At 34.2% G+C, this 20331-nt stretch overlaps 2 long non-coding RNA genes across 5 annotated transcripts in view; one reads left to right on the top strand and one right to left on the bottom strand.

Annotated features, from left to right (window-relative positions):
- LOC137210912 (uncharacterized) overlaps positions 1-5214 on the bottom strand; it is a 34192-nt gene extending 28978 nt beyond the window's left edge. For both annotated transcript variants that reach the window (XR_010936791.1, XR_010936790.1), the window contains exon 1: positions 5076-5214. This is a non-coding gene — a long non-coding RNA (uncharacterized lncRNA). The remainder of the gene's footprint in view (positions 1-5075) is intronic.
- LOC137210911 (uncharacterized) overlaps positions 1-20331 on the top strand; it is a 146941-nt gene that overhangs the window by 33461 nt on the left and 93149 nt on the right. For all 3 annotated transcript variants that reach the window (XR_010936789.1, XR_010936788.1, XR_010936787.1), the window contains exons 2-3: positions 11775-11869; positions 19191-19256. This is a non-coding gene — a long non-coding RNA (uncharacterized lncRNA). The remainder of the gene's footprint in view (positions 1-11774; positions 11870-19190; positions 19257-20331) is intronic.

The raw sequence follows: 20331 nt of genomic DNA, 5'->3' as shown, positions 1-20331 counted from the left end.
TCTCTATATATCCAATTCTGATATGGACTTTGGTAAATGTTTGACTAATCTGTGTGCCAGTACATATCAAACATATTCCCACTTCTGAGAAATCATCTAATAAATAAATGAATAAATAAGAAAGTTAATTAGGAAAATATAAAAATGTTCACTTCAGAATTATTTATAATAACAAAAAATTGAAAACAGCCTAGATGTCCACCAATAAAAGAATGGTAGAATCTGCTAAATGATACATAGCAGAGAAACTTAGAATGAGATTGTAAAAATGATATAGTAACTCAGATGCTTCTTACATGTTAAGTGGAAAAAGACAAAGAAAACTATTTCACACTATGACCCTATAAAATTATATGTACAGATATTTACTAAGGGAACATGAAAATTGTATGAGTTGTTAATGTGGATTGTGATTTCATGACTTTATTCAGAACTTTATAAATATTGCTATGATATCTTCTCAATTATAATACAAATAATAATATACATGAGCTTAATTTTATTAACATATATGTACATCTTAGTGTATGCATATTTTAATGTGCATATATATGTATATATTTCCTAGCTCTGTCTCCTGAAAGGTCCAAGAAGCAGCAATGAGCATACCTAACCTTGATATCTAATACCATTCTCCACTAAGAGGAAACAGGGCTCTGGAGAAAAAGCTAACACTAGGGCTAGGGCAGGGTAAGCGCAAGCTAAACTTGGAACATCTTATTATACCAGAAAGCAAGGAAGTACGCCCAAAAAATGATATAAGCATACCACAAAGACAGGACCCAAACTAAAGGTGCTTCCACTAGCTAAATCTGGGACAATTCGAACACTAAAATAATTAAATACAGGCTTAAATATTTAGAGGTGAAAGGTCATGATGTGTGTAACTTACATTCAAATGGTTCAGAAAAAAATGTACAAAATATACACATATAGGGCTTCCCTGGTGGCGCAGTGGTTGAGAGTCTGCCTGCCGATGCAGGGGACACGGGTTTGTGCCCCGGTCTGGGAAGATCCCACATGCCACGGAGCGGCTGGGCCCGTGAGCCATGGCCGCTGGGCCTGCGCGTCCGGAGCCTGTGCTCCACAACGGGAGAGACCACAACAGTGAGAGGCCCGTGTACCACACACACAAAAATATATATATATATATATACACACACATAAATATAGAAAGAATACAGGAAAACAAGGTAAATACAGAAATGGAAAAACATAGGAACTCATAAGTTAATGCAGATAATAAATAGATAAATAGAGGAGAAGAAAGGGCTCTGTTTGCAGTAGAATGCTGTGGGCTGACTGGTAAATGTGAAAGGAGTATTAGATTTGTTGAATCATTTTGCAACCATCATGGTAAAATTATATCAGCAATAATGGATGCTATATTTAAATGGGAACTTTGATGAAGAGCAAGCTTTATCTTCAAATATTTCCCCACAAATTGATTATTTGCCAGGAAGGAAAAAAACAGTAACTATACATTGGAAAATTCGGGCCATATATGGATCAGGTGGTCAAAATTAACATCATCAGTGAGGGACATATGGATATCATGTGCTTCCAGAAGTGGTACCCTGAGAAGGACATAATACCACCTGTGCAGTAGTCCAGTTAAAAATGCAAAACCTCAATTTAATCATGAGGAAACATCAGACAAAAACAAAATAAGGAATGTTCTATCAAAAAGGAGAGTGGAAGGAGAAACTATATTCTTCAAAAATATCAAGGTCATAAAAGATAAAGAAAGGCTGTGGAAATGTTTCAGTAAAAGAAGCTAGAGTCAAGACCCACTAAATGTAGTGCCTGACCCCAGACTGGCTCCTGTACTGGAGGGGGAAATGGTATAAGGACCAACCTACAAAATGCGAATGTGGATGGTAGACTGAAGTATTTTCTCAATGTAAATTTATGAAGTTGACAGGAAATACACACTTAAGTATTTAGGGATCAAGGGCCAGGATGTATGTAACTTAACCTCAAATGGTTCAGAAAAAAAATTGCATATAAAGAAATATATATATATTTGGAGAGAGACAGAGACCTTGCAAAAGAGCAAGTAAATGATATGGGTGTTCTCTGAACTATTTTTATTTTTGCAACTTTTTGTAAATTTGAAATTATTTCCAAGTAGAAGAGTTTTTTTTTAAACTAAGTCCACCTCAGAAAAACAAGACCAACAGGAAAATAAAAGCTATTTATGTAGCTTTTACATCTATGCAATTTGCATCTATGCAAATTGTTTTTAAAACATTCACCAGTGTATACTGAGTTACTGTTCAAAATGTTTTTCTTTAAGAGGCTTCATTCTTCCTTAAAAGATGAACAGACCTATAGCTTTCACAGTTTTATCTAAATAAGCTAATATGTTGAAGCCAACATTCCATCAGTGGCAGCTTACTCATCAGAAACAGCAGGAGGGAAAAAAAGCATTGAAATTACAAGACCTCTGCTCTCCACACTACCCATATTTACCATTCATTTGCTGGTGATTGCACTGCAGTTTCCAAGTAAAACCTCAAATTTTAAATTATGACTTCAGTTTTACTCTTATGACAAGTCAAGAAGAGTATGCAGAAAAACAAACTGGGTGGGTGGAAAGGGGTGGGGGTAGGGTGATTAACTCTTCACTGTATTGAAAATGAAAGAAAGTTGACAACTTCTACCCCAGCTGAGTCCCTAAATAACTGAGTTCTTTCTTCACATAAAGTATATCACTGTGTGGAGTATTAAACTTCAAGGAAGGTATTCTTACTAGCTTTTTACCTGTGAATCTGATGATCTGAAGTAAAAGTACTCTTTTTTTTTTCTTTAAAATTCAACTCGGGAATTTGCACCCCCTTGTGGTCAAACATAAAATTCTTCATTTTCAAAACACCATTTTTTTTTCCAGTTGGTTTCAGGCCTAGGAACCAAGTTACCTGATTTTGTTTTCTCCCATATTAGTGAATCAAGAAACTTTAATGAAGGATTGTTGGTTTATTAAATAGGATCTTAAAACAGGACTTAAATCTTCTAAAAGTGACCTCTACATAAACTTTAGTATGTGGAAAATGGGAGATAATAATTGCACCCACCTCATGAGTTATTATGAGGATTCAAGGAGAAAATGGATATGCATGCTTAGCTGACACATTGTAGGTACTCAATAAATGTTATTATTTATTAATATCATCATCACTTTGGAATTCTCTTGACAGAATAAATCTTAAAAGGGGACTGGATTTAAAACTTTACCAATTCATGATGTTCTAGTACAATCTTGCAAATAAGTTCCCCAAATATACCACTTATCCAGACTTCACCTAGCTGATTCTCTCCACAGGTATATTTTTAAATTACAAAGGATATGTATTTATCTCTAGATGATAGAAATTTGGATGGTTTTTACTTTACATTTTAGAGTGGTTTTATTCCCTTTTCCCTTTAACTTTAATAATTAGAAAAAGCAGTAAAACGATTCCATCTTCTTAGGTTACTCTTAACATCTTTATTCATCTGACAGAAATCATTACTCTATTTGGCAAAAATAATTCGTCAGGTTGATTTATCATTTTAAGGGGCTCTTGAACACAAATGCTAATTCCTAACGGCCCTAACTGTAGTTTTTTAAAATACCTCTAAAGAAACCATTTTAAAAGATCAGTGTTAATAACTGACTTACAACAATAGCTAACATTCACTAATATACCAAGCACTGTTCAAATACCTTTAATATATTAGCTCATTTACATCCTTACAACAACCGGTTGAGGTACTAGCATTAATCCTTTTACAAAAGATCAAACTGAGAAAAAGTAACTCATGCAGGGTCACAAAGCTAGTAAATAGCAGAGCTGAGCTCCAACCCAAGCCGTTTGGTTCCAGAGTCTACTCACTTAACCAGTGCACAAACGTACCATAGAGACGTAAGCCCCATACTACTCAATCATGTTACTTCTTGATGATGTCAAATTATTAAAATCCATTTCTCTTCCAACTGTACCACAATAATGCAAACCATGCTAGCCTTCTCCCATTTCCTTACTTCTTAGCACTTCAGGCATTTTCACCTGCGTTGTCTAATTTAACCCTCACAATGATGTATGTCTTTGTACACTCAGTTATGATTCATCACAAGTTGTTTTACAACAAAAAACTAGAAATAAGTGTAGCAATGCCCCAGATTTTATACTGTTGGATTCTTTAGAAAATTCATTGTAACTTGGGATCAGGAAAAAAAGCAACCAGTTTTAAAATAATCTTAAAATGTAATCATTTAGAATCAATGGCAGTTTGGTTTTTTTTCCATCTTAACTAGCCTGTGGCAGGTAGGATAATTCTCTCAAGCAAATGAATGATTAAAAGAGATTTTTAAAGAAGGTGTTCCAGTATTGACAAATGTATCATCATCTACTGTCTTACCATAGTGTCCAGTTTTTGACGTTGGACAGATCTACCTAGGTCTTGTGCTTCTACTTACTAGTTATAAAACTTAGGGGCAAGTTTCTTAATCTGAGTCTCAGGTATCCTCTTGTGTAAAATAAAGATAATGCCTACTTCATAGGGCTGATGTGGGCAGTAAACATGATCATTCCGTAAAGCGTTTATTTTAGCACCATGGCAGCCCAGAGTACAGTCAATATATGGTATCTAGCTATTATTACTTTACCAGTGCGTGACACAACAGAAACCCGTCTTTGCAAGATTAAGTTACCTTACCAACCGTTTTTTTTAAAAATCACCCTAAGCGATCCCAAAGACTGCCCAATAACCCATTTACCTCTCCAAAATCGAGCAGAATGTTTAAGAACAAGAACGCGGTGAGAGAAACTAGATTCAGTGAAAGTGCCTTCATAACAGGGAACCTAGAACCGGGCTCCAGCACACGCGCGCGCACACACACGCACACACACACACGCAGACACACACAGGTTGGGTCGCACAGCATGGTAGAGAACGGCCCGGGCTCCAGAATCTGACAGATGAGGACTCGTCCACGTGCTTGCTACCTGTGCTACCTTAGGGAAATTACTTACAACGTCTCTGAGCCTTCGTTTCCTGGTCTGCAAGCGGAGAATGATAATAGTACCTACCTCATAAAGTTGTTCTGAGGCTTAAGTGCGATAGCTCCGGTAAAGCGTTGACTTAACAGCAAGAGCTGTACACACAGGCGGGGTTGATTCAAGTACACGTGTATCCATACACACGGTCTCAGACACATTCCGTTGGAGTTTAGACACTGGCAATAAGATGTTTTTCTTTTCGCCTAAGCTGCACCCTTATTTGTTTTCCTTGAACGGTAGAATAAATGCCTATCGACTGATACGTCATCTACGGACTCTCGGGCCCACACTCCGCACGGCCCCTCTACCTCTTAGGCTGAGCATAGGAGCTGCACGCACGCGCAAGAAAAGAGAAGGGCTGCGACTGAGTGAGCGAAGGCAGAACGGTGAACACTCGATGATTCTGCGCATGTTCAAGGCGTGGGGGGGGTTGGGGTAGGAGTTTGCGCATGAGCAGAAGTGTCGGGAAAGCTAGAGTACGGAGGTTAGGAGGCGGTATTGACAGCTGTGGAGGCAGCCCGCGTTCCCGGCATGCCCCGGGGCGGCGGGGTTGGCTCTAACGAATTTGAATGAGGAGCCTCAGCGCTTTCGGCGCCATTTTCGAGTGATGCCTGATCTCATCAATCTAGCGGGAGAGACGGGATAACCTGTCGGAGAGCGTATCGCCACTAGGACTCAGCCGAAAAATTACTAAAAAAATCGCCAAAAATTACTTCGAGCAAAGGGCACTTGGCGGAGCTTCGCCAGGGTTGGCGCAGCCGGTAAGAGCCTGAAGAAGTAGCAGAGCGGGACTCGGGAGGTAGCAGTGGTGGGACCGGCAGGCGGTGGGGGGGGTGCAGGGAGTGGGAACTGGGTCCGCCTTCATTTTAATCGCCAAAAATGCGAGGAGGTAGGGTTGGGGGTAATTGGGTGTCTGAGTAGGCGGCGGCGGGCAGAATGTGGCGGGAGCGCGGAGAGTCGGGGGTGTGGGGGGAGGGGAGTTGCAGTTTGAGCGGGACGCGGACGCGCTGCGGCTGAGCGGCCGCCGCCCAGCGGATCTGTCAGCAGGACCCCCCGCCCGGGGCCGGAGACGGGGCGCGGCGGGGCTCGGCAGGCAGAGGCTCCTTGACAGTAGGAGGGGGACGAGCGCCCCCTCCCCCATTGCCGAACCGAGCAGTCTTTTATGGCAGTTTTCCCGGCCCGCTGCGGCTGTCTTCCCGTGACAAGAAACTTAAGGTCGGCGGAAAATTGAGGACCCGGAGTAGCGGGTGCCTCCCGGCCGACGTGCGGATAGTACCCTCCGCGGGACCCAGTCGTTTATATTGTCGTCTTTGATGCCAAAGCATGAGATGCCCTAGCAATGTGGGTTTCTCCACGCCGCCCTCCTGCTCTGCGCGCCTGGGTCTCGGCAGGGGTAGCACTGACCGAGTCTGGCTTTTCCAATTTGGACAAGATGGGGCGGGGGCAGGCTTTTGAGGTTTTAGCGGGCTCCTAGGAAAGATGCTGGACTTTCGCTTTTTGCTCGGGATTTTTTGTCATTTGCTCTCACGGTGTCGTCCTTTCTTGGGGGGGGGGGCGGGGGTGTGTTCTTGGGTGAGATGAAAGATGGGGCTTCGACCTTGCGATTTCCTTCTCAGAGTCGCACTTTTCTGAGAAGACTTTTTCTTTCTCCAGTCTTTGAAACGTGTCGCAAGGAAAAAGGCAATCTTTGAAACTGTATTAATGTTTTCCTCCCGAAAAGTCTTTACCCGAAGAACTTAACGGTAATTTTGCAATCCCCACCTTTTCTTGGGAGCTCTCTTGGCTTTGACGCGGAGGGGAAAGGGCTATTTGTCTTTCCCTTTAGTGATTTTTTTTTTCTCGTAGTTTCTACCAGTTTTTACTCGACAACTCTTGAATGATTTGAGCCAGTGACGCCTTTAACTTTAAGTAATACTTTATAGTTAGATAATGGCTTTTGTAAAATTCCTCATTAAAGATGTACCGGATCATGAATCCCTTTCTGCGCTGAAGGCACCCTAGATTAACCCTTTGCTGGTGTGATGTATTGCGTATGGGGCGCGCGACTCTGAGTTGCGAATATGCAGGAGATGATTTTTGCAGCAGCTATTCAGTTGTTCGAAAAGAGGGATAAGGCTTTCAGTCACAGACTTTTTAGGACCGCCTGCCTAAAGTTTTTCCGTCTGGAATTGATGTAACGATTGATTGATTTCTTATTTCTGTAAAGATTGGGGCACCCGCCCTCACTTAGAATCTTTCCCCGAAGAGAGTAGGAGAGCGCAAAGTGATGTTTTTCAAATTGTGTCTAACGGAGCTCCCAAAACACCGAACTTGTTACCCCCTGATTGGCTGGAAGGAAGCGGGACTGGGGGGTTTGAATGTTAAACACTAGATTATAATTCTCGGCTTTCCAAAAAATTATACATTTAGAAAACCACGTTATGAAACATTAAGACGGGGAGTTTAAAAAAAAAAAAGCTGGTGTTTAGTATTTTTTCTTCCATAAAGAATTTTCGAGTGATTTTGAAATGTATATTAAAAGAAAATCCTAGAGAAGACGATTTTCGCAAAATTGTAATTCTGCTGGCTGAAATTACAAGACTTTTATATATTTGCCCCTGTTCTCTATTGGTTAAAAACTGAGTTTAGGATTTTTTTATTCCTCTGACAGAATTTTTTCATCTTAACCTACATGTATTAGTTAGATGCAGATTATGGGAGAATTGTTTCTTTTATTTCCATGAAAAGAAACTTCAATTTTCTTAATGTTAAGAATGAGCACATTCCACATTTTCCACAAAAATTGGATACATTTCTTAAACTTTTCACATATAATTTAAAATATATAGGTTTTGCTATTTCAGCCATTGCAATGGACTTAAAACCTTATTTGCAATAAATTTATGTTGCTTAATTTAGACAATACAACAGGTAAGTAGCACAGGTGCGTGTGTATGATTTCATTTATAAATTCATTATGAAGAAATATATTGCATAGAACAGTGTGGGTGTGTTGTGTTTTATTTGGTTAGTTTTCAGTTGTTTAATGTTGCTTGAGACAACCGTCAATATATTTCTTTTTATTACCAAGCTTGTCATTCCGTTTAGTTGCATCTTGATAAAAGGCGGGTGTGGTTTTCAAAGAACATCGGTAAGCTCACTGATAAACAAGATAGCCATAGATGGTTTTTTAAAGGTTTTTTAATAGAAATTTATATCCTTTTATTAATAGTAATTGAAATTTTGAAACTTAGAGTTTGTATTCTCACATTAGGTCAGATGTGCATTGTGAGAAAATATTCAAATGAAAAGATCCTACGACTTTTATAAATCTCTGTAGAGCTATGAATATAATTTATATTAATAAGGGGAATAGCTGAGTTTATAAGTCATACTATTTTGTATTGCCTTCAAAACAAGAATTGGAATGACACAACCTATGTTCATTGCTTTTTTTCAAAGCTGTTTATTTTGAGTCATCTCATGAAAATTTCATAAGAGATGCTAATTATCCTCTCTATAAAATTTGCTTTAATGAAACTGTAGAAGACCCTATTTCTATTTTAAATGTAATTTTACCTAAGATACCAGAACCGGTGGGTTTTGCTTTTTCACTGTTTTGGTTTTTGTGTTTTAATTTTCATTCAAATTATTATGTGACTTGGAGAGTTTTGAGGGTAGGATGGGGAAAGGCTTTAAATTCCACCAGGCTGGTTAAATTTAACCATACTTTTTTAGTGTTTTGGTTTATGGGTTTTTTTCGTTTGTTTTGGGAGGTGATAGGTGAAGGACTGTTTTGTTTAATAAGCCATTTTGAAAAGAAGTGAAGGGGTTCCTTTATTTAAAATACTACACTAAAGCTTGAGAACACACTAGCACCTAAATAAAATCCACAAGCGTTCAAAATATTTTCCCTTTTATGTGGTGCTAGATAAGAGGAAGATTTTGGTTTTAGACTTGTGGGCGTGTAGGTATGAGTTCCAGCAGATGTATATTATTATATTATGTATATTATCCATATTTCTCTGCAGAAATGGATAATTCTAATTTATTTTCTATTGTAAGGGCTAGAAAAGTCTTGTATTACCACAGGAAAACAATGGTGGAGAAAGGTGTTGCTACCGTAGCTCAGCTCTTTTCAAAGCTATGTTTACATTTTGTGGGGGAGAGGGAACTAGAGAAGGTAAGGTATCAGTCTTCCTGATAGCATTGATTTTCATTTGTTTGCCCTTCATACTCTTTTATAAAAGTGCGGTTTTAGACTTTGTTTTAATGCTGTTAAGTTGTCTTAGTTGTACATTTACAAAATGTAGCCTCAGGTGTTTGTATGTAACACTGCTTTTTTCCTAATCAGATTAATAATCACTTTTCATGTTTATCTAGAGCTAAGGATGAAAATTTCAATACCTTTCATATTCTGGATCCCTTGTTTCATCATGCTTTGTGTGCTACATTTTTGTTTATTTTTTGTTTTGTGGAGACATATATTTTTATCTCTGCTTACTTATTAGTATGTAGTAACTGTTCAGAATGTCACTAAATAACTTCAATCCAGAAATATTAGTCGGTTGATTTGGTTTACAAAAAGAAAAAAAAAATGCCCAGCGACTGTATTAGAGATTTCTTCTACAGGATACATAAGCTTTCTCCAATTAAAAACATCAGAGTATAAATTTACACACGATTTTGAAATTTTATTCTATAAAAATTTGTCTCTCTTATTTTAAAATATTACTGGGCTAAAATTGGCTCTTGTCTTTTTTTCCTTTTGTTTAATGAAGCTTAATAATCTTCACTGATTTCTTTTTAACCCTTTTTTAGAAGAAACAGATTACTGGTCTGATTATAACTAGAAAACACATCTTAGAAAGAATTGTCAGAGTATTACTCTACATGTTGTTTTGTTTTGTTTTGTTTTAATTCAGAAAACTTAGAAACATTGTGTGCCAGGCAACTAATTTTGGCATGTAATTAGAATTCAAACTATGACTTGCTGAAATTTGGTAGCTCCAAATCTCTTAAGGAAATCAGTAATAAACTACCACTTTCTTTGAAATAAGTGTCGAAAATGAGATTAAGCCACTTTTGCATTTAATTTTTACAAGTGACAGTAGTAGAACTTTAAAGTCTCGATTGTCTTAATATTATAGGAGTAACATCAGTTGTAGAATGTCACATTACTAATATGTGTTTATATATTTTTCTGATTATTTGCATGAACAAATGACTGTAGAGCCTTCCTAGAAATATTGCTTTCTGGTAGGGAAATGATTTTCTCTTGCCTTTTTTTTTTCCTTTGCCTGTCTTAAAGATACTTTAAAGGATCTTTCTTTTAGAAAGACAAGTTTAAAGTATTGGAAATATATAAAAGTATTAAATATATATATGAATTATATTCTTAATATTTTTTATCAAATTATGAGAAGTTAAATATACTTTTGTTTGATCCTGTCATATCTCACTGAAGAATCTTTGCACTGGAAAGACTTGTCGTGGGTTCTGAGTGTAAAAAGCTGTATTTTGTAATAGATTTGAGATTTGAATTTTAATATTTCAAGGTTTTCTTAACATCTTTTTTATCATACACATTTGATTTAATATTTGTCTTCTATCTGAACCTCTTTTGTTCTTTATTATCTAGTATTTTTTGTTTCCCTACTATTTAAAAACAGCACTTGCAATGGAGTACATATTGGTTTCTTCTATTATCCTGTGATTTTTTAAAATTAAGATATCTTCCTTTACTGTATGCTCACATATAGAAAACTGTCTATATCTTTTGAGGAAGACTATGTACAATTATTCTAATTTTTTAAATGTCATGGTTTCAGGGTTAGTGTTTGTGAGTTATATATGTGTGTTTTTTGTTATTAAACAATCAGATATTTGGCTGCAGAGGAATAAAGGGTTATTTTATTTTAAATAAAAATGGAAAGCTCAGAGCGTTGTGGTTCACATATAGTACATTATAAACCTGTGGTAATTTAACAATTTAATATTTTTGTATAGTTGATTGCCACTAAATTATTAAGATTCAGGTGAAACAAATGAAAACACCCTTACATACATTTAGTTACACCACCTCTACTTGGACACATTAAAAAAGCCAGTGGCCCGATACTCATCCATTTATTACTTACAAATATTTTAATTTGTTTTAAAAGTAATTTCTAAGTTTTGTTCTGTTAGACTGTAATGTCTTAAAACGTTTGGAAATATCAGTATTATTATTCACTCAGGCTTGGGAAAAGACTGAAGTTGAAAATGATGGTAATTTCTGTCACCATTAAAACATACGATAATTTGGGGAGAAAGGTATTTAAAAATTTGTCTCTATCACTTTGAGTAACTTCTTAAACTGTGGATTTTATGAGTTTTAGAGACACAAACTATATTTCTGTTTTCCTTATGGAGTCCCCTTTACCAGTCCTCTTATAACTACTTACATAAACACACACACTCATCTACACTGCTTTCAAAATGAATGCTCTAAAGAGAAATGAAAGCAGAAACATATTAATCTGATTTGTTTGAAGAGGCTTCAGATGATAAAGCATATCACAGGTGTTTCTAATCAAGATATTTCTATTTTTAAAACATTATTTTCAAGTTAGGGTTTCTTTGAATATAGGCAAGATTGGGGTCGTTTTGAAGATCTTACTTCTGTGTTCAGGGATCCACTGTGAAACTGCAGGAGGCGGAAATCTGTTGAGTGTCTTCATGCTATAATACATGACATTTTTATTGCAGGTTTTGACCTTTAGGAGAGAGCCAATTCTGGAGAATAACCTAACTTCTTTGATTGAACATTCACATAATGCATTGGAACATGATAGGAGGTTAAGGTATACTAATGAATTTTAAAAGCATACAATTTTATATCTTTGCAATATAATTGAGCTAGACAATTGGTAAAGCCAGAACATTTTGGTGAGCTAAAATCAATATTTACTAATAGACAGAAATCATCCAGTGAAGTGGCCACAGTTGAGTTCTCTTGATTTATTAAAACTTCAGGTTTTTTCCATATAATTGATGTTCTTATCATCTTGTATTAGGTCCAACTCCAAATGAATTTATTTATTCTAAAAATAAGTGTATATATAATGATCTTTCTTTTTTTTTCTTAAGGTTGTTATTACAGTGTTATATGTAAAAGTCTTAAATAGTGGATTTTTCATATTATAAAATGGAAGGTTTAAATCAAAAGGAATTTGGTGTTTCGCTCTTTGGCAGGTATAGTGGTAGATAGACCCTACAAAATCAGATAAGATTAATGAGAATATTTTAAGAGAATTTAAAGTATTCCAAGGACTGTCCTAACCAGAAGTGGCAATTTGGTTGAAACTGAAAAACCCACTTTCTTAAGCAGAAGCTAGCATCTTACTCATAGGTACTCTGAGTAAAATATTTAAATTGTTCATATCAAAAGTTGCAAACTCTTTAAAAATAAACTGTAGAATTCCAGAACTTCCAGTGACTTTGGTCTTTACCTCCAAAATACTTTATCACAGAACCACTTTTCCAGCATGTTTATTTGCTTTGAAATAAAATTTATAGTTTTAGTTGAAGTTTTCAGATACTTAGCTGATAAAAATTTTGGCTGTTTTCTAAATTGTAATCTGGTATAGTGAAAATTCATTGAACAGTATTACTAAGTATTGGTTAAGTTTTGATTAGTAAAGTATAAATTACATGAAACACTAACCATAATATGTTTTTTAAAACACTATTTGCTAAATAAAGTGAGGTTTACTAAAAAATAATATAATTTTTTCTTTAAATTTATTTTCACCTAAAAATATTTACTTTATATACTTAAGATATAGGAAATCACAAAGGTTTGTTTTCATAAGAAGAGTGTAATCTTAGTCTTTAAGAGTGAAGTGTATTTATCACCATGGACATAGAACTGCCTTTATCTTTAAAGAATGTTAAAAAAATTTTTAAGTAAATTCTCAGATGTGTGTTTAAGAATGTGTTTGAACATTGAGATACATATCAAAATACTTTAAAAATCAGATATTTCTGTTTTATTAGATATTAGGTGATCCAGGAATGTGAATCCGTTGACAGTTAAGGTTAAGTAAAATGTTAAAATTTAATAGAAATCAGTTTGATGTAAGGGTGGAGTTCAGATATTGGTGTCATTATACTGTAAGGTGCTTGTTTGAGATAAATACAAGGTATAGAAAGTCTTCATAACTTTGATTTGAGAATGTTATAAAAAAGCAGCTTAGTTTGGATAGGATGAAAATGAATACAGTTTTTGCCCTTTAACTTAACCAGTGTTTTCTAGGTTAGAGAACATTGAGGTGAAAAGTGAAAAATCCAATTTCTGGGTATCTGGGGGAGGGAAAAATCCAGGTTCAGTTTATCACTTTCAATTCAGATATCTTTATACACAGCCTTAATGAGTTAAATGGGGAAAGAGAGACAGCTTTTGAATTTATATTGTGGAAAAGATATAAATTAGAGTTGTTCCTGATTTAGAGAGTTTATGATTTGTGATCTCTGAAGTTGTCAAAACTTATTATTTAGACACAAGTATTTAGCATCATGAAATTGTCCCATAGATAGCTTATAAACTTCCAAATTTTTAGCTTAGTAAATAATTTAACATCTAAAAGAGTTGGTGTAGATATTAAGTTTTCTTCTATTTGGTCAGTTCTTACAGAGTAAGAAACTTTAACCTAATTAGTAGTATGTGTTATTTTAGGAGACAGGTTAATAAGGGCTTTTACTGCTACATGTGATTGGCTGTCCCTTAAAGGACATTTTGTAAGGATTTTGACTGTTTTTAATTTAAAAACCTGACTATCTAACTAAGCCTTACATGTAGTTCATTATAACAGAATTTGGGGGAAAGGATTTATTGTGTTATATTTTTTACAGTGATAGATTTCTATCTTATTTGTGCAATATTTATATTTTTGGATAAGTGCATTTTCAGGGTTAAATGATGTTTATTTTCAGGAAAATTCTTAATTGTTCCCAAAATACAGTTATACTGTCAGTGTTCTAGTTTTATTGAAATAGTTATCCTTAGGGGGAGAAGAATATTTGGATAAACTAGAATAGAGGTAATTTAACATATCTATGTATGAGGGGACTTGAAATTATTCATATTTGTCATTGATGTATAATGCTAGTATATAAGGACAACTTATATTTTAAACAGTTTGTCAGCTATAAAAATTTTCTTTGAGGTTTTATGGTGTTACTGAGGATTCATTAAAGAGTAGATACAATTTCTTAATGAAAAAATTTTAAATGTTTATTTGAGGCAGTTTTGTACATGTGTGTATTTTATGTTTTCTTTTTCTGACTAGCAAATAGATCCTTAATGTTTCAGTTTTCTTCAGATAAGACGTAATGCATCAGAATTGTATTGTCAGATAAGCATTTTCAAAAGGCAATATTTAATTAATGTCAGGACTTAGTTTTTTTATTTAATATCATTTTGAAGTAGAACTTCAGTTCTCAGCACCACAAACCACACTTTTGATATTTCATTAACATATGTGATTTGGCTTAGTTTTACTTTCCTATTTTCATGGTTAGAGTCACTTGGAAGAGAAACATGCAGCCTGATTCAAATGTAGTTGCTGAGACTGATTAATTGACTGGTTATTCGTTTATTAATTTATTACTGTTTGTAAATGTCTTAATTTTTAAAAATCTTTCTTTGATATTTGCTGTAACTTTTTTATTGGATAGCTTTCATAATAAACAAATATATTTAGTAATTTTGTTATCCTGTGATCCTCAGATTTTTTTTTTTAATTTTTATTATTAACATTGTTTGTTATTAAGCTGCTGCTAAGCAGAAAAATGACTTTTTCAATTTTGATAAAAATTAAAGATTGGGGGTTTTTAACAAAATATTATCTGAATTGTAAATATTACTATATTTTATACTTTTATTTATCTTAAACCTAGCCTTCTTGACTAGCTATTTAAGTTTATTAGCCTATTCTTGCATTTAAAAAATAATTTACAGATTTCCTAATTTTTCTGACTTTTTAAATATTTTTCAGAATCAAAAATACTTAAATGTTAAAGAATAAGAATTTCTTTTAAATTTAAAGTTATAAGTCCGTAAATAGAATCATTTAAGTTTAAAGATAATTTGACAGAACAAATATTTCTATTTCTGTTAGTCATCAATTGATATGTACTGACTAAGTTTTTAGCTTTGTATTACACATTCATAGTAGCTTAACTACATGTGGAAATTTTTTTTAATAGCTGGAATTTTTGTAAAAACTTTATGGGCTAAAATCTTACTTATTTGCTAATAGTGTCTGATGTCAAACATATATTGGTGATTAGATATGTGGAACCTGGGAGACTGGAGCTCTTTATTAAGCATAATATAATTTCATTTCTTGATTAAAGTTTAGATGCTTTCTTATTTTCCAGAAGAATGGCTAGGGAAGATAGTCTTTATGAATTCACCCTGAACCTGGTTAAAACTCTTCTGAGAATTTTGATAATTGAGCAGTTAGATCTAAACTAGGAGCTGAAGTGTCATTACATGTGTCATTAATTTTTTTCCTTAGATACATTACAGGTTCCATTTCTAATCAAAACATCAATTTTGTCTTTTCTTCTCTCTCCATCCCACTTTTTAAAGAAAAAATTCCTTCTTAACTAATTTTATCATGTAATGAGAAAAGCAGACTTACTAGGTAGGTTGAGCTGAGCCAGTTTTTTCCTCTCTGTGTTAGTTGCATATGCTTTTCTCAGCTTGCTGCTTCAGTGGAAGCAACAGTGAATAAACAAGTATCACCACAGCCCTTGTTCTTGCTCTTTACAGTTGGGAGCAGGGTCTGAGAGATTGCTGCTGCTTGTCAGCTATTGTACAGAATAGCATCAATATGCAGTAATGGTGGCCAATAGAGCCTGCACCCACCAGCTTTTACAGACCAAGTGAGAGAGGCCAAACTGTCAGTGTAATCCATATATAGTATAATGAATACATTCTTTGACAAAAAGGTATTTTATTCCCAAAGCAGCTTAAAGAGAACAGTAGATGCTTATAGTTCTTAGACTTTTACTGTTTTTTACTATTTACTCTGGTTTTAGTTCATTTAATTTTTATTCGGTTAATTCCATCTGTTTGAATGGAAAACTGACTTGATTCTGAAAGTATTTATGGTATGTTTCATGCTTTGGTAGCCTAGAATAAATTATTAATAGTTAGTTGCTGATAACACAAGTTAGGTAGTACACTTGAGGAAAGAAAAGTTGACTATGGCCACATAAGAGTGTTTCTTTCACTTTGGGACCATATGCTAAGCCCCATATTATCTTTATTTTATAACCCAGTCTAAACAAGGCCAAATTTTTGTTCATTTCACTGTAACTAAAAAGAACAACACCCTGTACTACTTGGTGTTGTGTATAAAGACAAAGCAGGCTGCAGGTGAAAGTACATAAGTCTTTACTTTTTCTCACTATTAAAATAATGTCTTACATCTGAACTTTGTATATGGAAAGTTCAGATTATTCTAAATCTTTTGGAAATAGGACTCTGTAATTTCAAATAGTATAACAGAGTGTTTTTGATTTTTAATGATTTGAATTTGCACAGATGTGCATAACCTAAATACTATCTGTATATTTTTCTCCTCTTTTGTATCCAAATTCCAATATGTTGTAGTTAAAGGGAAGTAAATATTGGATTTCTGTTACAATTCTGATTTCATTTGTAGCATTCTTGGTGGAAAACTACAAATGGTGTTTTTAGTGTGTAAGCCTAATGCCCCATCTTAAAGTCCAACATTTACAATAGCATTCTTTTAAAAAGGTAACCATGGGGTGTTTTGTTGGTTGGTTGGTTGGTATGGGTTTTTTCCCCCTAATACTACAGTGTGTTTTCATTAATATGTTGATGTAATTTAACAGATAACATATTAATTACTGTTACCTACTGTTAACCAAAAAAGTGAGTTACATAATGCTTTATATTGAAAATACCTTGTTTTTACTACTAATTACTGTGTAAAGTATCTGTGGACCACCTGTACCAGAATAACCTAGAGTAAAGCATTTTTCCAGATGTGCTGAATCAGAATCTCTGGAGCTGGACTTAGGAATTTGTGTTTTTTATAAACACTAAGTGAGTTTTTTTTTTTAGAAGCACCACATGTGAGAACACTGCCCAGAATGAATTGGGGAAGAATTCTTCACACTAATAAACCATTTACATTTTCTGCTTTTTTTTTTTCCTCTAAGCTCAGTAACTAATTATGAATCTTATCATTTCTAACACAGTAGCTCTAGATTAAGTCTTGCTATTTCTTCAGTCATATGAAGAAAACCTATATTATGAGAGCTTATTTTTGTTCAAGTACCTTGGACCAAATTTTAAGTATTTGTTTGGAACATTTAGTATACCTCTATTTAACCTGTACTTGATGAAAACAGAGGGAGTTGATCACTTAAGAATTTTTTAAATTTTCAGTTAGATAGTAGCTATTTATCTTAAATGTACTTCTAAATATGTATTGGAGAAAATACAGAAAGGAGAACTTTTCATATGCTGCTTGTGAGAGCATGTGGCAACATCCTACTAAAGTTGAAGATATACCTAGGCTTTAACTCAGCAATTCCATTCCTAGATGTTTTAGATAAACTAACACATTTGTAGTAAAGTCTTATTTATTTTTACTTTTAATGGGAAAAAATTGAAAGCAATGTAAATGTTAAGTAACAGGAGAATGACAAAAAATTGAAAGCAATATAAATGTTAAGTAACAGGAGAATGGCAAATATGGGACATAGTCATGTGATAAAAAATGTTTATTATACAGCTATTAAAATGAGAGCTATGTGTATCATCACAGATGAATGTCTTCAGCAAACAAAAAAAGTTGCAAAAGATTAGATACAGTATGATAACATTATATGAAGCTTGAAAGCAATGATATATATTGTTTTAAATACTTGAATTTGTAATAATAGTGTAAAAAGATGCATAGGAATTAAATACCAAATTCAGGATTGTAATTATGTCTTAGGAGAGAGGGGAATGGGATCCAAGGTATGGTACAAAAGGAACTCAACTATATGTGTAGTCTTTTTTTCTTTAAAAAAAAAAAAGGTAAATAAATAAAAGCAAAATATGACAGAATATTAGAATTCAATACAGCTGCATTGGAGGGCCAGGGGTAGGATGTGGGGATTCATTTTACTATTCTCTTGATTTTTTCTGTGGATTTGAAATATTTATTTTTCAAATAAGTTTTAAAAATGTACTGTCCTTTTTGGTGAAGATATTCTACAATAAGATATACACTTGGAATACTCCATTAAGGGCGTGGATTGGATTTATTCTATTGCTATGTCTTGTAGTAAGTGCTTAACTGTTAGTTGGTGTACAAACTACAACTTACAGTCATGGCCCACAGAAATCAAACATTCTAACCAACTTACGTTGCTAGGATATTTTTAAATTTTAAATAAATTCTTTTATTTTTGAAGATGAGCCATACTGTTTCCTTCCTTTGCATACTGGCTTTTAATCCTCCCTACTCTTATAAGGAAAGGACAACCATGGAAATAGTTTCTCTTTTTTTTATCACTACTCTTTCGTTTGCTCTTTAATTCAGGCAATTTCATGACTGTGTTTTCTTTTATTTTGGCCATAGATCATAGCATACTGTTTTCAGAAATTTCTACATGCATTTTAAGCTCCAACCTAAGCTTTGTATTTATATTGTATTACAGTAGAATTCTTGGAATTGGGCAGTATATGGATTTGTAGATTTCGTGTGTATGTGTGTGAGACAAAGAGAAAGAGATTGGTCAATGTTGAGGTATGAAACTGAATTTATCTTAAAATATCTGCAATTATATGATGTCTTCCAGAAGCCTCAGTGTGCTCCAAGTTAGATATTGAAGTGTGAGTTTTAGTAACACTCACATATTTGACTTTTAAACTTCAAGAGGGTGATAGTAATAGAAAAGTGAATTTAAAAAATTAATGATAGTACTCTGTACTGAAATATATAAATGCTGCTGCTAGGTATTTCTAATCTGTGATTGTTCAGTGCTATATAAGGATCAAAAAACAATGATTGTCAACCTCAGTTGAAAATTTTCTAACGTATATAATGTGATCAAATTTTTTAAGTCTTCCCTCTTATTTTTTCCTAGGTGAATAACAACAAAATGAAGACCATATAAAACAAGCCCCCTACTTAGCCCTGCAATTCTTACCTTGTAAGTATTAACTCACAGTCCCCCTGCCATTGCTGTAAAAAGTTACTGTTTGGTGTCATATTTTGCTTTATTTCTGAATTTTTTTTCTACCATCCTAGAATGACAACTTTCTAACCTCCCCTGACCCCCAACACATTGAAGTTTGATGTTAATTTAGTCCATTTTAGAGCAAAAATAATGTCATTGCCTTGGGTAAGTTTTCTGTTTTGGAAAGGATTTTACAGCCAGGCTGTATCATCTCTAAATCTGAGAATCATAATTTTAAACCCTTTTCCTTCAAAGGAATTTATAAATAAGTAGTGGTCTTTTTTATTATCATCATTATTCAGGTTTATTGACAGTTATTTTATGGTTTTATAAAGTGGAAGTGTCCTCTCCACTGGAGAAATAGTTTTTTTCATTTATCTGTTTTTACATTTTACTAGATTACACTTCTGACTTCTTTGTGACGTGCTTAAAATTTAGCTGTTAAACTTCAAGAGGTGGGAAAAACAGGAAGGCAATCCCTTTTCCTTCCTTTTATATATACACATGCACACCTCTTAGAATAAGAAACATTTTTACCCTGATTCATTTTACTTTTGAGAAACTTGTAAATGCTAAGGGAATAATTCTAATAGGTTAGCTGAAATTAATATCATACCCCTAGAAAAACTGTCAAAAACAAGGTTATGGTAAATACACAAGATACTTATTTCCCTAAATTTGAGACCCTAAAATCAGTTACCAAAAAGATTCATTTCCATGTATTCCTTCAGCTAATTTACATCTCTAAATAAAAGAAACTCAACTGCTACTGTTTCTGTTCTTGATATTGAGGGATGGCCCTGTTTAAATGAAAACTAGTGCTTCAGGTGCTTCTCTTACATTACCTCATACCATTGCATTAGTGACCCAGTAATAATGTGTATTATTATTAAATAATGTGTATGTGTCAAGGAGTGACTTTATGATCATAGATCAGCCATTGAGCTCAATTAAGTAGTTTTTAGGGTGTGAATCAATTAAATATTGAAAATTTGTAGTAATGAGCCAGTTTGAAGAATAGTAACCAAATGCCACTGATCACTTCTTT

This window comes from Pseudorca crassidens, chromosome 18 (genome assembly GCF_039906515.1).
Source record: "Pseudorca crassidens isolate mPseCra1 chromosome 18, mPseCra1.hap1, whole genome shotgun sequence".
NCBI lineage: Eukaryota > Metazoa > Chordata > Mammalia > Artiodactyla > Delphinidae > Pseudorca > Pseudorca crassidens.
This window is presented reverse-complemented; position numbering and strand designations above follow the sequence as displayed.